The sequence below is a fragment of the Petaurus breviceps genome, unplaced genomic scaffold, assembly GCF_028583685.1.
Source record: "Petaurus breviceps papuanus isolate PSGF00001 unplaced genomic scaffold, PetGlider_PUasm1.0 164, whole genome shotgun sequence".
Taxonomy (NCBI): Eukaryota; Metazoa; Chordata; class Mammalia; order Diprotodontia; family Petauridae; genus Petaurus; species Petaurus breviceps.
The window spans coordinates 3,646,535-3,663,695 of record NW_027185735.1 but is presented as its reverse complement, the minus strand read 5'-3'; the positions used below and the strand labels follow the sequence as shown (position 1 = coordinate 3,663,695).

The window sequence follows — 17,161 nt, the reverse complement described above, 5'->3', positions numbered from 1 at the left end:
TTCTACTGTATAAGCTCTTTTGTACCTCTTTTATGTGAGATAGTTTGCCTCATTTTGCCTCCTTCCCCTTCTCCTAGTACATCCCTCTTTCTTACCCCTTAATTTTACTTTTTTTATATCATCCCATCATATTCAACTCATACCATCCCCTCTGTCTATGTATACTCCTTCTAATTGCCCTTGTAATGATATAAAATTTTTAGGAGTTATAAGTATTACTTTCCCATGTAAGATTATAAATGATTTAACCTTAATGAATCCATTATTATTTCTCTTTCATGTTTCTTTATTATGCTTTTCTTATGTCTTGTGTTTGAATATCAAATATTCTATTCAGCTATGATCTTTTAATGAAGAATGCTTGAAAGTCCTCTGTTTGCTGGTTAAGCTTTTTATTAGAAGCAATCCTACTTTATTTGCCTTCTTGAATATCATATTCCAAGCCCTCTTCTTCTTTTTTTAACATAGTGATTGCTAGATCTTGTGTGATCCCAACTGTGGTTTTATGACATCTAAAATGGTTTCTTTCTCATTGGTTGCAATATTTTCTCCTTGACTTGGGGGGACTGAAATTTGGCTGTAATATTCCTGAGAGTTTTCATTTTTGGATTTATTTCAGGAGGTGATCAATGGATTATTCCCCTTTCAATTTTACTCTCTGGTTACTCTCTAGGATATCAGGGCACTTTTATTTGATAATATTTTGAAAGTTGAAGCCTAGGCTCTTTTTTTCTTTTTAAATTAATTAATTAATTTTTAGTTTTCAACATCCAGTTCCATAGGCTACTGAGTTTTAAATTTTCTCCCCCTTCCCTTACCACTCCCCAAGATGGCATGCAATCTGATATAGGCTCTACAAAGACATTAATGTCAAATATATTTTCACATTAGTCGTGTTGTAAAGAAGAATTATAACCAGCAGAATGAACCATTAGAAAGAAGAAACAAAACAAAGCAAAAGAGAGAGAGAGAGAGAGAGAGAGCAAATTGTATGCTTCAATCTGCATTCAGACTTTATAGCTCTTTCTCTGGATATGGATAACACCTACATCATGAATCTTTTGGAATTGTCTTTGTGCCTTGCATTGCTGAGAAGAACTAAATTTATCAAAGTTAGTCATTGCACAATGTGGCTGTAACTGTGTATAATGTTTTTCTGGTTCTGCTCCCTTCACTCAGAATCAGTTCATATAAATCTTTCTAGGTATTTCTGAGTCTTCCTGCTCATAATTTCTTACAGCACAAAAGTATTCCATTAGATTAATATACCACAACTTGTTCAGTCATTCCCCAAATGATGGGCATGCTCTCATTTTCCAATTCTTTGTCATCACAAGAAGAACTGCTATAAATATTTTTGTACACATAGGTCATTTTCCCATTTTTATAATCTCTTTGTGTTACAGACCTATAAGTGGTATTGCTAGGTCAAAGGGTATGCACATTTTTATAGCCCTTTCAGCATAGTTCCAAATTGCTTTCCAGAATTGTTGGATCAGCTCACAACTCCACCAACAATGTAATAGTATTCCAATTTTCACACATCTCTAGCATTTTTAAGTTTCCTGTTTTGTCACATTAGTCAATCTGATAGGTGTTACCTCAGAATTATTTTGATTTGCATTTATCTAATAAATAGAGAGAGCATTTTATCATAAGACTATTGATAGCTCTAATATCTTCCTCTGAAAACTGCTTGTTCATATCCTATGACCATTTATCAATTGGAGAATGACTTGTATTCTTATAAATTGTACTCAGTTCTCTATATATTTTAGAAATGAGGCCTTTATCAGAGACACTGGCTATAAAAATTCCCAGTTTTCTGTTTCCCTTCTAATCTTGGTTGGCTTTATTTGTGCAAAAACTTTTCAATTTAATGTAATCAAAATGATCCATTTTGCATTTTGTAATGTTCACTGTATCTCATTTGGTCATAAATTCTTCCCTTTTCCATAGATCTAACAGGGAAACTAATTCTTTTTTTTTTGAAGGGAAATTGGGGTTAAGTGACTTGCCCAAGATCACATGGCTAGTTTTTGTGTTAAGTGTCTGAGGCCGGATTTGAACTCAGGTCCTCCTGTCTCCATGATACAAGAATACATCCCAGTGGGGATTTTGATGAAGGACCCCAATCTTGTCTAGAAATGATTTGATTTTGTTGCAATCAAAAGAACCCCACTGTGTTCAGCAATATCAGGAGTCAGACTTAGTTAAATTATCTAAGTACTTATAAGTACATACTCCATAATTTGAAAACATGTACCCAGCAGTCAACCCTTGATCAAAGAACCAGGAACTCAACCAAAAGAGACAAGAGTTCAGAGTTTTGAAAGATCACTTACTAAAGCCCAACTCATAAATTCAATCTAAACTGGACCCAAAGGGTCCATGCTACTGCCAGGCATTCAAAGTCAAAGCTGGTAGCTGACTGGGCAGGATTTTTTGAATCTCTCTTCTGACACCAAAAATGTCAACAAAAAATAAAAGACTACAAAGTCTGCAGTAACAAGGGTCATTAATTGAGCCAAGGGAATTGCAATTCTGGAAACTGCATAGTTTGTTATTGTGTTTGTCCTTCATTCTTTTATGGAATTTGGTGTGTGGTTTCTCAGACTGTTCACTAGAGTATTAGGAGCCTTAGGCCTAAGTTTCATTTTCCTAGAAATCACATGATTTAAGAGAAATGAAACTTTAGATATTCTCCTGTATAAGCTGTTTTCATCTTTACCTCTAATCAGCCCACCATCACTCCATGTACCATATTAGGAAAAGTAACCACAAGAGCCAATCCTAAGTAAAGCTTTGCACAGATAGTAATGTATGGGAGGGATGAATGATCTACCCAGTTTCTGCTTCTGTACTCTGGCTTCCTCTCTCTGGGCATAATTCCAGTGATTGGACTGTCCACTTCTTGCAAGATTTTAATAAAACTGTCTACCTTCACTTTGAGGTCTCTGAGTAGTCAATTTGGGTTAGTGTCTCTGTATCCCATACAGTTTGGGGGCTCTCTAGGATTACGTGACTCGGTGGGAACAACCACCATCCCTATTTGGAGGCAGGCACCCATGGGACACTTTGTTCCTGCAGTCTCTGAAGCAGGGTGATGTTTCTCCTCCCCACCGAGCAAAGTGCCCGAAGTAGAGAACCTCAGTGAAGGGGAAAGGGGAAAAGTGAAAGTGATGGATCTGAAGCTCTATGGATGGTGAGTTAATCGAGATCAGCAGTTGGAGAACTATACGAGTGTAGCCCTGAGGTAAGATTACCAAGCCAGCCTCAAGAGTCTGGAAGCCTATTGGCTGGGTCAAGGGAGACCAGAGAGGAAGAGCCTCTAAAATTTGTGTAGAGAGAAGGACTGCAGGCTCCAAGGGAAAGGACTCTTTGAGAGCACTGATGGGTGCCTGCAGGCAGGTGGGTGACCTCCTGTCAGAGAGGAAGGGCCTCTCCCTTGAAAATGGGGAAAGCACAGTCCAAGCCCCAAAAGAAATTGGAGCAGTGTCAGGAAGCACCAGCTAATAGTCCCTTGGGAAATAGGGTACAGAATTTGGATGAGCTGCCAAAATATAAAGGGAAGGATAAGAAAAAAAATGATCAAGTGAAACTCGTTTATATATGCGTTCTTTGTGTTTCTGTGTAAAGTGTCTGTCTGTGTAATTAACAGCCTCTGTGTGTTCAAGGGCAGGAAGAAAGGATGGGCCAGTTTCCACCTACACCTGGGGATCAGTGCCTGGGTTATCTGTCTTACCTGGCCTGCATTAGCATCTATCTGTAGGCCAAGCAAATATGTGATTTGTGCTGAGGATTTCTGACAATCCTCTGTGAGCTTTTGGAACTTTCCTGTCAGTGTCTCTATCTGTTCTGTTTTTATGTTGCTGTGTGAATGAGTAATCTAACACCAAGAGGTTTAAACTGCAGCTGGACTGCTGGACATTTCTTTGTAATGCTGTTATCTCTTTCCATCCTCTTCCCTTCTCCTGCTGCTGAATGCAGGCTGGAGAGTGAGAGAAAGAGAGGCAAATATTGCCTTGTTTAGGTTATATGATGGTAAATGCAAGGAGAAGTGTCAGGTCAGAGTTAGAAAGAAATAAGGTATGTGTGGTTTTAAGAGGTCTGGATACTCTTCTTGCCCTGTTGCACAGATACAGGCAGGCCTTCTTCATTCCCTGGGCTGGAATATACCTTATGGCTGTTTTTAGGTGGATATATCCTCAATGTCCCCAGTCTTTGCCTGTTTCCAATGTCATCATGGATTAGAAAAATGACCCTGTGAATTTGTTGTATTTACCAATCAAAATTTGGTTTTATGTTTTTTTCTAGGTCTTTGTGGAGGAGTTGTAGATAATTCAGCTGTACTTCTTCATGCTCCTCTGACATCTTGTCTCATTCTGCATGTACAGTTTTGAAGATAGTAATGATAAATATCTTGGAAAATTGGAAAGCAACTGTTTATAGAATTTGTTTTGAATTTGGGATTTAAGAGTTTTGTTTTTATGATTCTGAATTATTACTAAGTGATTAGTAATGCTAAACACATCCCAGAAAATTGACTTACCCTCTACCCAGTCAGAAACATGCATGCTAGTTGAATCACACAAGGGTTGGAAAAATTACCACCTTCTTTCCAGCTAAGAATGATTCTTTTTCTTGGTTTGCTCTTTAATTAGATTATAAAAATTATGCTATGTTGATTCTTGAGATTTTTTATCTCCTTCTCTTGCTAATCTATCAGCTTCTTCATTGCCTGTAAACCCTGAATGACCAGGAACATGAATCCATTTAATGTCTATGTCTTGAATAAGTGTATCAAGCTTAACAAAGTCTTCTTTGTTAATGATATCTTTTCCTGTGCTTGTTTTCCAGCCATTTTTCTTCCAGTCTTTAACCCAACTTGTTATACCATTTATAGTAAACATACTATCTGTGTAGAGAACCAGTTTAGTGATGTTCTGATTCTTGGCTTGTTCCATTGCTTTGCAGGCATCATGTATTTCTGCTCTTTGGTTTGTCTGTTGCCCAGGAAGTCTATCACCCACATTTAGGGGATGGCTTGGCCCCCAATAAACACCAATGCCTGCTTGAGCTTTCCTCTTCCCATTACCAGAGCAGCAGCCATCAGTGTAAACCACAGCTGCATCTCCCATGTAAGAAAATGTTTCTTTGCTAAGTAAAGGTACCGAGTCTGTATTTTGTTTTGTAAGCTTTGCACAAGGCTCTTCCTCTTCATCTGATGACTCACAGGGTCTCTTGTGTGGTTTCACTTCGGGGTCTTGTGCGTCAGTTTTCTTTTTCTGCTCTGTTGAACAATAAGGGCTTGCAGTATTTCGGACAAAGGCCCAAGCCTCATCCTTGGTAGCAAACTTCTTGAACCTGGCACCAGGAAATCGGTTCAATTGTGCTTGACATTCACTCCAGGTGGGGAACACGCTGGTCTTGCGACCCCTCCTCACGGCATAGAACATGCCGGCGCTCAGACGACGCGCGCGCCACAGCTGTCGAAGGCACCCGAGACAACTCTGGAGACAGCGGCCCCGAGCCTCAGCATGGCCCTCTCTGGGGCACAGGGGACATAGCGGCCGCGGGGAGGGCGCTTCCCGCGCCGGGGGCAGGAGAGGACTGGGGGCCAGAGTTTCCGCCCCGGCGGCTGCTGTGACGTTCTCCGCGCCGAGGTCCATAAGAATGATTTTTTAATAAAGCAACTATTTTGTCTACAAAAATGATAAAACATTGAACACTGTTGTGGCAAACTTTACCAATAGTCTATTTTACTTATTCAAAATATTTACAGATACCTAGAACCATGTTTGTGGATATTTTGAAACACAATTTTAATATTATTTAAATAGAAACCATTTGGTCAAAACATCTTGTACCTATATACCTATATATAGACTAAAATGAAGTTATCAAAAGATAGATATTCTTGTACTGCAGTTTATTTTTAATCACAACTCTTATTCCTATCTCTTCAGGAAGAAGTACATTTTGCTATCCACTGGGGCTTTAGAGTTTTTCCTGTTTGTTTTTAGGCAACAAAAACATTGATAGGCCTATTAGCTATCAGTTCAAGAATATTTTATGTGGTGATTTGTCTTCATATAACTAGAGTTGATATGCCTAACAAGATCAAAATAGTGAGTTTTGTTCTAACTGCAAACTTAGGTCAGCACTGCTTTCATTTCGTCAATGAATAATAGCTGCTTTCCTAAATGGAGGATGATTTAAGGTTCTATTTTTGTAGTTCAGTAATTGCTGTCCTGAGCATCAAAAGGTTACTTTTCCTCCATCATATTAATTTCAGGAATAGTTTTGGCTCTGACACTACATTGTTGACACCTCATCAGGAGACTTCTCTGTCAAAATGAATTCAGCTGATAAGCTATGACCTAGTTCACTACCAGGTAATAGATGAAAGAACCTCAAGAAAAATGAGGTGCCTATAGAAATGTGGCGAAGTTTGTTTAAATGCTATTAATTCTCATCAGGAAGTTTCAAAAGGCTGTGGTCAGTTTGAGTTATATAATAACACATTGTCTTGTTTTTATTAGTTTAGTCTATGATAAATTTCATCAGCAGATTGTGGCTAATTGTAAATATAATGTTCACTATAATGGAAGAAGAATAATTTTTCTCACCTTAAAGGCCTTTTAAATTGTGATAGCTTAATAGTTTCACAGCTTGTATTGCACAAAATATAATACTGTTTATCCATTCTCTCTTCTGTCCAGTAACTACCAATTACATTTAAAGTGAGCTTCATTTATTCAAGGTCTTCTTCTCTCCAGTTGTCAGAGCACTGAATATGAATTCATAGAAACAACTTGAAGTTTAAGTTCTACCTGTTATCTGTTAATGTGAATATGATAAAGTAATTTAATTTTTGTGGGCCTCAGTTTTCTCATCTGTAAAATGATTTGTAACTTTAATTCTTCTTTAATTCTCAGCACAGGAATATTGAAGTTTTTTTGAAAAGCTGTTTCTTAACAATTAAAATTATTTTAAACACTACAATATGTCTGGTTAGGTATTTATATTCTGCTTAAAAAAATTAAGATAACTAAAATACAAAAAGTCAGTATCTATTTGTGGTAGGACCAGGGTTCCTCCTCTGGTGGGGATGTTTTCCCCCAAAGGCAATAAAGTTATCCCTAGGATGTACTCCTGTGATTTAGCATCCTGCTCATGGAAAGGAATAAAGGAGGCTCAACTCTGATGCCAGCACTCTTTTAGTTCAGGTTTTGTGATGGGATGAAATGAGACACTTGTAGGTCACTAAACATTTATGAAATGAGATTTGCTTTGTCCTAATACAGCAGGGATATGCAGGGTGATAATATGTTTCAGTGAAATCATTCATAGGCTTTAGACTTAGTATGTAAAGTCCTTGAGACTGAAGTGACTTTGCAAAAGAATGAATTACATTTGGATATATTCATTGAAACTTTTAATGCCTTGGGAATCATTTATAAACTATCAAGGTAGTTGAATTGGATTCATTTGAGAGGTCAGAATAAGCATGATCACTTGCAAGGGAAGGATAATGGCTAGGACTAAGGCCTGAGTTCTGCATCTCAAAGAGTCCCAGAAAGAACTAATCAGGATGATGTGGTGGGTGATGTCATATATTTGCAGTTCACAGTGGGTTTCTAAATGATAAAAAGTGGTCATAAGTAAAAGCAGCTCTAAGAATTAGCAAAAGATGATGATATTCTTCAATGATTTAAAAACTATACAGTCATAGATGATAACCTCCACATTCTACTGATAATGAACCCACAGATGTTATTCACGACACTGTTCTTCATCCCTATAAGCACAAGCAAGGTTGAATTTTTTTTTCTTTTTGGAGTTCAGTTTCCCAGGCTCAGGCTAAATTGTGAACATCTGAGGGATGATCTCCTTTAAACCCTGATAATTCATACCTGTGCTGAGTCATGTAGGTTTTGGAGGGGTGAAGGCCCTGAAAGTGTATTGTGCCACCTAGACTTTGAAGTGAGGGTTGGAGCAGTATTCAGAAGTGGCAGAAACAGTGGAAGTGAAGTGGAGTCATGGAACAGGAGCAGAGAGCTGCCTGCATGCAGACCCTGGTGAGGTGAGAGCAGGAGTGGAGAGCTGCCTGCTTGTGTACTCAGGCAGGAGCCTGGAGCAACTAGATCTTGTGAGAGGAAGAACCCTGGAGCTCAGCCCCAGGGCAAAATGAAAACTTTACAGTAAGGCAGGAGCATTGAGAGTGCTTTCCTGCTGCTTTCCCCTGGGATGATTTTGGACCCAGGGGGTGGGGTTTTCTGTGGTGGGTGGAGGGAAGTGCTGTAAACCCCCCTCCCTCCCCACCTTATTGGCTTTGTTGCTCAGTCATCCCTCAGGACTTGGAAGTGGCAGCCAGATCAGTGTTAAGACTGGAACTTGGCTCATTAGAGCATGCCTCCACCTGAGAGTGCTGAGAGGGAGCCTGGAACGACTTTGTGGGAAGAAGGACACACCCCCAAGAGGACTTTGACATTTTTGTTTTGGTTTAAAGGAGGAGGAACTGGTTGCTCACTCCCCAAAGATACTAACTCCCAAAGAATGTATAGGGTGGGGAGTATGATATGTTATGTTCTATACATAACAATTTTGCTATGTTCAGACAGTAGGAGCCCTGTCTGTTGAATCTCTGTACTTTGTCTGCTTGTGTTTTCTCCATGTTCAGAGTGCTGACCTATTCCCTGAACAAATGAATGTAATTAAAGTAGATTGTTGACCTCTTTATTTAAATGCTTTATTAACTGCTGATTTACATCATTCATTTCTGCCAGACTTTGAGTTACAAATTTTCTCCCCGTTTTTCTCCCACCCATCCCCCCAAAACAGCAGTTCCACAGGATATCCCCACCTCCAATCTGCTCTCTCCCATATTTTCTCCCATACCCGTTTCAACTTTTCCAGTGGGTCTCTATGCCTCAGTGCCTGTATATCTTTTTTCTTAATTACATGTAAGATGGTATTAATAATACACACACACACACACACACACACACACACACACACACACACATATATATATATATCTGAATATTTGATTTTAAAACTTTCAATTCCAGATTCATTCCCTTCCCCCCCCCTGCCACCCACCCTCACTGGGGGGACAAGCAGTTCAGTATAGGTTGTACATGTGTGGCTAATGCAAAACAATAACATAGTAGATGTATTGTAAAAGACTGACTATATTTCCCTCCCTCCTATCCCACCTCACACTTGTTCTATTCTCTACTTTGATCCTGTCCCTTTTCAAAAGTGGGTGCTTCCAACTTCCCTCCTCCCCAGCCTGCCCTCCCTTCCATCATCCCCCCTCACATCCCCTTCCCCCCTTATTCTCCTGGAGGGTGAGATCCCCTATTTAGTGTGTATTTCCCTCCCTTCTCAAGCCAGATTCAATAGGAATAAGGTTGACCCATTCACTTTTGCCTTCCTATTCTTCCCCTCCATTGTAACCATTTTCCCTTGCCTCTTCTGTATGAGATAGTTTGCCCCACTCTGTCTCTCCCCATCTCCTCTCATTATATTCCTCTCACCTCTTAATTTCACCTTTTAAGTATCATCCCTTCCTGTTAAATTGGTCCCGTGCCCTCTATCTATGTATATCTGTAAATGTATATATACACATTCACATATGTATTCATATGCCCGCATACCCTCATATAAAGACATATATATATATATTTCTAATCCCTTCAACTACTGAGAAAAGTTTCATAGGTTACAATTACTGTTTATCCATGTAGGAATGTTAATAGTTCAACTTTGGCCAGGTGGCTCAGCGAGCAAGAGCACCAGCTTCAGTGCCAGGACGACCCAGATCAAATCCGGGCCCAGACACCCAGCACCACACCCAGAAACAACAACTGGCCATGCAACCCCGAACAAGCCACTCAACCCCAATTGCTTAAAAAAAAAATAGTTCAACTTTGATAAGTTCCTTATGATTTCTTTTCCCTGTTTACCTTCTCATGCTTCTCTTGCTTCTTGTATCTGAATGTCAAATTTTCTATTCAAGTCTGGTTTTTTCAGCAAGAATGCTTGAAAGTCCTGTATTCCACTGAATGACCATATTTTCCCCTGAAACATGATACTCAGTTTTGCTGGGTAAGTGACTCTTGGTTTTAATCCCAGCTCCCTTGACCTCGGGAATATCACATTCCAGGCCCTTCGATCCCTCAGTGTAGAAGCTCCCAGATCCCGTGTTGTCCTGATTGTGTTTCCACAATATTCAAATTGTTTCTTCCTGGCTGCTTGTAATATTCTCTCCTTAATCTGGGAATTCCGGAACCTGGCTATAATATTCCTAGGAGTTTTCTTTTTGGGATATTTTTCAGGAGGTGATCGGTGGATTCTTTCAACCTCTATTTTGCCCTCTGGTTCTAAAACATCAGGGCAGTTTTCTTTGAGAACTTCCTGGAAGATGCTTTCCAGGCTCTTACTTTGGTCATGGCTCTCAGGCAGTCCAATAATTTTTAAATTATCTCTCCTGGATCTATTTTCCAGGTCAGTGGTTTTTCCTATGAGATATTTCACATTGCCTTCTATTCTTTCATTTGTTTGGATCTGTTTAACAGCATCTTGATTTCTCATAAAGTCATTAGCTTCCATTTGCTCCAATCTAATTCTGAAGCAATGATTCTCCTCAGTGAGCTTTTGAGATTCTTTTTCCATTGGGCAAATTCAACTTTTTAAGGCATTCTTCTCCTCATTGCCTTTTTGAGCCTCCTTTGCCATTTCAGTCAGTCTGTTTTTTAAGGTATTATTTTCCTCAGTCAGGCTGTTGACTCTCATTTCATAATTTTCTTGCATTGTTCTCATTTCTCTTCCCAATTTTTCCTCCACTTCTCTTATCTGCTTCTTAAGGTCTTCTATGGCCTGTAACCAGCTTGTATTTTCCTTTGAAGCATTTGGTGCAGGAGTTCTGACTTCACTGTTTTCCTCCTGTTCCATGCCTTGCTCCTTCTTATCCCCAAAATAGGAGTGTAATGTTGGAATCTTCTGTCTGCTTTGTTTCCTTTGTTTGATCATGTCACCCCTCAGTCACTTCACCCCTGTGCTTTTTGTCACAGTAGGACTCTGCCACCAGACAGGGGAGCTTTTGTCCCAAATGCTGGGGATTTCTCAGCTGCCTGAGGTATTAGATGGGTGCCCTCTCTGAGGTCTCCACATGCTCTGGCAAGCTGGACACACACCCTAGGACCTCCACCCTAGACTGCAATCCAGATCCAAGCAGGTTAAAGCAATAGCGATGACCCCTCAGACTGGTGCTTGGTCCCCCTACACTCTGCAGGCCAGGAGCTGAAGCTGCCACGTGATGCTGGCAGGCTGTGCTGGCGTCTCAGCGGTTTCTTGCTCCGGGGGTAAAAGCCACACACTCCCACTTCCTGGGTCCCAAAGTCCAGACTGCACTGGCCTCTCACCTTGTCCTTCGCATCTATGTATTGATAAATCTGGAAACGGCCACAGCTGCTGCTGATCTGGAGTCCCTCTGGCTGGCGGCTGGTCAGGCCCACCCTGGGGCTAAAGCCTGGGCATGGTGCTGGGCTCGGCTCCCAGAGCGCTGCGCTGGCCAATTCCTGCTGGCCTGCCGGGCTGTCCTCAGCTGGAGGTTAGCTTCTCTGTGTCATTTTGTGGGTTCTGCAGCTCCAAAGTTTGTTTAGAGTCCCCTTTTTACATGGATTGGGGAGGGTGGAAGCCGGAGCCGCAGGAAGGTCGTGCTTCTACTCTGCCATCTTGGCTCCGCCTCCCTGTTGACCTCTTTAAAAGTTGCCTTTCCTTTAAGAAAAGCAGATCAAAGAACCTGTGCTAGCAGGCCATCCTGGGTGTTCTAGGGTGCTTGCTAATACAATTCCCTGGCCATTCCTAACTCCCCCATCTCCCAATGTCTCAATCTAAACTTACCCAAATTTTTCACTTTGCTTTTTGGAATGTCTGCTCCATAGGTTACAAAAGCTTGCTTTCAACATAAATCTTCATTTTCCACTTCTATGTGGGAACCATAGGGTAAGTAGCTTTTCATATTAAGTGAGACTTGCCCTGTTTGGTGGATAAGATGGGTAGTCCTGACCCATAAAAATGAGTTATCTCTGCAGCTCTCTGATGGAGGAAAGAAAAGAAGCGGCTGAAACAAAACATCCATCATCTTTTTTCTCCAGCAAAGAAAACTGAGGAGCATTCAGACAGGTAGGAGGACATCAAGAGAGAACAATATTACTAAAACTAAGAGAAAAAAGAGTATTAAGGAAGAAAGGGTGATTATTAGTGTCAAAAGCCACAGAGACAGTCAATAAGATTGAGGAATGATGAAAGGTCTTTTGATTTAGAAATTAAGGCATCCTTTGTAACTTTGGAGGGTGAAATCTATTGAAATTTCTAAAGCCTCTATATTGTGTATGAATATAACTGCAAGGCATGCTCCACCCCAGCAAAAATAATTCATTTTTGAAATTTAAAAAGAAAAATATGTTAACATATTCATAGTTATTCCCACTGGTTATACCCTCAAGGCATATTTCATATAGATAGGCTTAAGGAGTCTCATGACAATGTCTGAGCTCATATTGTGTGTGTTGTGTGCCTCAGACAAAGTTTCCACCTCTCCTCTTACACAACTTCATCTTTTTTTCCCATTTTCCAAATGCTTTATTAACTTCTGATTATTCATTCATTTCATCATTCATTTCCACCTGATTTTGAGTTACAAATTTTCTCCCAATTTTTCCCCTACCCACCATCCTAAAATTGCAGTCCCACAGAATATACTCTCCTCCAATCTTCTATCTCCCATATTTTCTCTCATACCCCTTTCGACTTTTCCAGTAGGGCATGGTGGTTCTCTATGCCCCAGTACCTGTATATCTTATTTCCCAATCACATGTAAAATAGTATTAATAATAGTATATATATTATATATATATATATATATTATATATATATATATATATATATTTAAACATTTGATTTTAAAACTTTGAATTCCAGATTCATTCTCTTCCTCCCTTGTTACCCACCCTTACCTGAAAGATAAGCAGTTCAGTACAGGTTGTACATGTGTAGCTAATGCAAAACATTAACGTAGTAGATATACTGTAAAAGACTGACTCCTATCCCACCTCCCACTTGTTTTATTCTCCACTTTGATCCTGTACCTTTTCAAAAGTGGGTGCTTCCAACTTCCCTCCCTCCCCCCCAACCTGCTCTCCCTTTCATCATCCCCCATCTCTTCCCCTTTGCCCCTACTCTCCTGGAGGGTAAGGTACCCTATTTAGTATGTATTTCATTCCTTCCCCAAGCCAAATTTAATGAGAGTAAGGTTGACCCATTTCCCTTTTGCCTTCCTATTCTTCTTCTCCATTGTAACCATTTTCCCTTGCCTCTTCTATATGAGATAGTTTACCCCATTCTGTCTCTCCCCATCTCCTTTCATTATTTTCCTCTCTCACCTCTTAATTTCACCTTTTAAATACCATCCCTTCCTATTAAGTTGGTCCTGTGCCCTCTATGTATACCTGTAAACATATATACACACACATTCACAAATGTATTCATATGGCCAATATACCCTCATAAATAGACATATATATTTCTATTCCCTTCAACTATTTTCATACTGAGAAAAGTTTCAGCAACTTCAATTTTCAAAAATTTCAGCAAATACAATTATTGGTTTTCCATGCAGGAATGTTAATAGTTCAACTTTGATGATTTCTTTTCCCTGTTTACCTTCTCATGTTTCTCTTGCTTCTTGTATCTGAATGTCAAATTTTCTATTCAACTCTGTTTTTTTTTCATCAAGAATGCTTGAAAGTCCTCTATTTCATGGAATGACCATATTTTCCCCTGAAACATGATACTCAGTTTTGCTGGGTAGGTGATTCTTGGTTTTTTTTTCACTGTTTAAGGAATTTTTATTAAAGCAAGAATTTTATAATCCAAATTACGTTTCCTTGCTCAGCTATCAATTCTGTTATCTAAAACAGTGATGATATTCTGAGCTTTTCCACAGTAAAGAATTACAAAATTAAAGAAAGGAATGCTTTAAATTTTTGTACTGTGCTGAAAATTCTTTTCTCCCCAGATCTATAAAACATTAATTTGTTTTTATGTATTTTACTATTTTTTGGGTTTATTTTTTGTTTATCTTGTTTTTTGTTTTTAAATCAATAAGTAATCTAGGACTAGCATTAAGTTTGCTAGACCTGGCATTTGCTCGGTACATCAGGTTCAAAGTTTCCTTTCCTTTTTTTATTTATTTTATATTTTGCAATGTTTTTTCACAATATTTAAGTTTTTCGATGTTTAGATATTTTTCTTCGGTGAAGCAGAGGTTCCATTTCGTGGTCCCTGATCTTTTCTTTTAAACAGGTGGAATGCCAGTGGCACTGTTAACTGCTTTCTGGGCAGCTTCTTTAGCTTGGTGAGCTTGCAGTATGGCTACGGCTTCATCAACCTTAGAGCGAAGAGACTCAGGAGACTCAAGCAGCTCAGAGTTGTCAATTTCTAGCAACATGCCAGTGATTTTACCAGCAAGGGTAGGGTGCATGGCCTGAATGAGTGGAAACAGCCTTTCACCCAACATCTGCTTTTGCTCTTGAGGAGGGGCGGATGCCAACATGGAAGCAGTTAAAGGTTCCTGACCTTGCATGTGAACAGCAGGCTGCTGCATGGTAACCTGTGGCTGTGCATTGAGATGCTGTTGAGGATTGCGAACACCTGCAGCATACTTATACTGTGGAACTGTGCGGACAGCAGGAGTGGCTGCAGCAGCAGCTGCTGCAGGACGTGGACCCATTGTCTGAGTTGATGTGTTTGCAACATGCTGTGTTGACATGACTCGTGGAACTTGTGAAGAAGCTGGTCTCATTGTACTAAATGGTGGCCTAGGAGCTGCTGGGTGGATAGCACTGGGCATGTTCTGGAATGGATGAGGTCTGGCACCCTGAGCAGTCCAGCGAGGACTTGGTCTGAGTTGAGCAATTTGGCTAGCAGGATAGTATGCAGCACGGTTCTGAGTCTGAGGAATAGCTGCCATGAAGTAACCTGAAGGAGGCTGATAGGGATTGATTACAGGGTTGGGCACAGCTCTGACGCTAGCCATTCTCTGCATATACTGGTTTGTGAGGTGAGACTGCTGCTCCTCTTTGCGCTGGGCTAAAGCTACCAACAATGTCTTAGTGGCAACAATCCTGCCATTCATTTCTGTGACTGCTTTGGTGGCTTCTTCTGGTGAAGAGAAACATACAAACCCAAACCCTTTGCTGCGGCCACCTTCCATCATCACCTTTGCACTAGTGATTGTACCAAATGGTGAGAACTCTTTTCGAAGAGGCTCATCATCAATGCCGTCATCAAGATTTTTCACATACAGGTTAACACCCTGGTATCTGGTGATCCTATCCTGCTTCATTTGTTCAAATTTGCGCTTGAGTTCCGTCTGTCTTTCAACTTTTTTCTGAGCTCGGCCAACATAAATTTGTTTTCCATTCAGTTCTTTTCCATTCATCTCATCTACAGCTTTTTGTGCATCTTCATGTCTTTCAAAACTCACAAAGCCAAAACCTTTGGATTTTCCACTTTCATCAGTCATTACTTTTACACTTAAAGCAGGTCCAAACATGCCAAAGAGCTCCTTCAGTCTTTCATCATCCATGTCTTCACCAAAATTTTTTATGTAAACATTGGTGAACTCTTTTGCTCTAGCTCCAAGTTCTGCTTCTCTTTCTTTACGGGATTTAAATCGACCAACAGAGACTTTTCGATCATTAAGAAGCATTCCATTCATTTTTTCAATAGCTCTTTCAGCAGCTTCTTGGGTCTCAAAGTGTACAAATCCATAGCCCTTTGACCCATTTTCATCACATACCACCTTACAAGAAAGGATGTTTCCAAAAGCAGAAAATGTATCATACAATGCTTTATTATCAATGGATTTATCAAAATTTTTGATGAATATATTGCCCACACCACTTTTACGTAGTGATGGATCACGTTGAGACCACATGATATGCACTGGCTTGCCCTTAATGACATCAAAATTCATTGTATCTAAAGCCCGTTCAGCATCCGCGGGCTGCTGGAAGTTGACATAGGCGTAGCCCAGGGAGCGGCGGGTGATCATGTCCCTGCAGACCCGGATGGAGAGGATGGGCCCGGCTGGGCTGAACTTCTCGTAGAGCATCGCCTCGGTCACATCGGGGTGCAGATCCCCCATGTAGAGCGAGGCCATAGGGTAGCTGGGGGTGCTGGGGTTCATCTCGGCGCCACCGCCTGAAGGGCCACAAGCCGCGAACTTTCCGTGGGAAGAGGTAGGGGAGTGTGGGGGGCCGGAGTCTGGAGCCGGGGGGCTAGGGGGGAGAGGAGAGAGGGCAAGAGCAAAGGGACAAAAATCAACCGGAATCGAAAACTACTCAACGGCCACGGAACGGGTACGATCCACTGCCGGCTACCTGTACTGCTTGCTCAGGGGCTGGCTCGGGAGGTGGCTGTGGTCCTGGCGGCGGGGAAGGCCTGTCTCTTCGTTCCCTCTTGGAGCTGCTCTTATAAAAGAGGAAAAAAAATAAAAGTCTCTGGTGGGGGAGACGCGGATTTTTTATAATTTTTTTTGTGGGTTTTTTAAAAGATTTTTTTGTATTTTTTTAAATAATAAATGTGTGTTCCCGGCCGGAGCACACACTCTGCAATCACAGCACTAACCGCCGGGGAGAAGGCTGATTCTTGGTTTTAATCCCAGCTCCTTTGACCTCCGGAATATCACATTCAAAGCCCTTCGATCCTTCAGTGTAGAAGCTGCCAGATCCCGTGTTGTCCTGATTGTGTTTCCACAATATTCAAATTGTTTCTTCCTAGCTGCTTGTAATATTCTCTCCTTGATCTGGGAATTTAGGAACCTGGCTATAATATTCCTGTGAGTTTTCTTTTTGGCATCTTTTTCAGGAGGTAATCAGTGCATTCTTTCAATCTCTATTTTGCCCTCTGGTTCTAAAAGAAGCTGGGCTCAGCTCCCAGAATGCTGCACTGGCCGATTCCTGCTGGACTGCTGGACTCTCCTCAGTGTGAGGTTAGCTTCTCTGTGTCATTTTGTGGGTTCTGTAGCTCCAGTTTGTTCAGAGTCCCCTTTTTACATGAAGTGGGAAAGGTGGAAGCCAGA

At 40.7% G+C, this 17,161-nt stretch overlaps 2 pseudogenes; both read right to left on the bottom strand.

The window, feature by feature from the left end:
- Positions 1-4,635: 4,635 nt before the first annotated feature.
- LOC138156948 (ribonuclease H1 pseudogene) lies at positions 4,636-5,625 on the bottom strand (annotated as a pseudogene).
- Positions 5,626-13,889: 8,264 nt separating this feature from the next.
- LOC138156779 (polyadenylate-binding protein 1 pseudogene) lies at positions 13,890-16,310 on the bottom strand (annotated as a pseudogene).
- Positions 16,311-17,161: the final 851 nt, after the last annotated feature.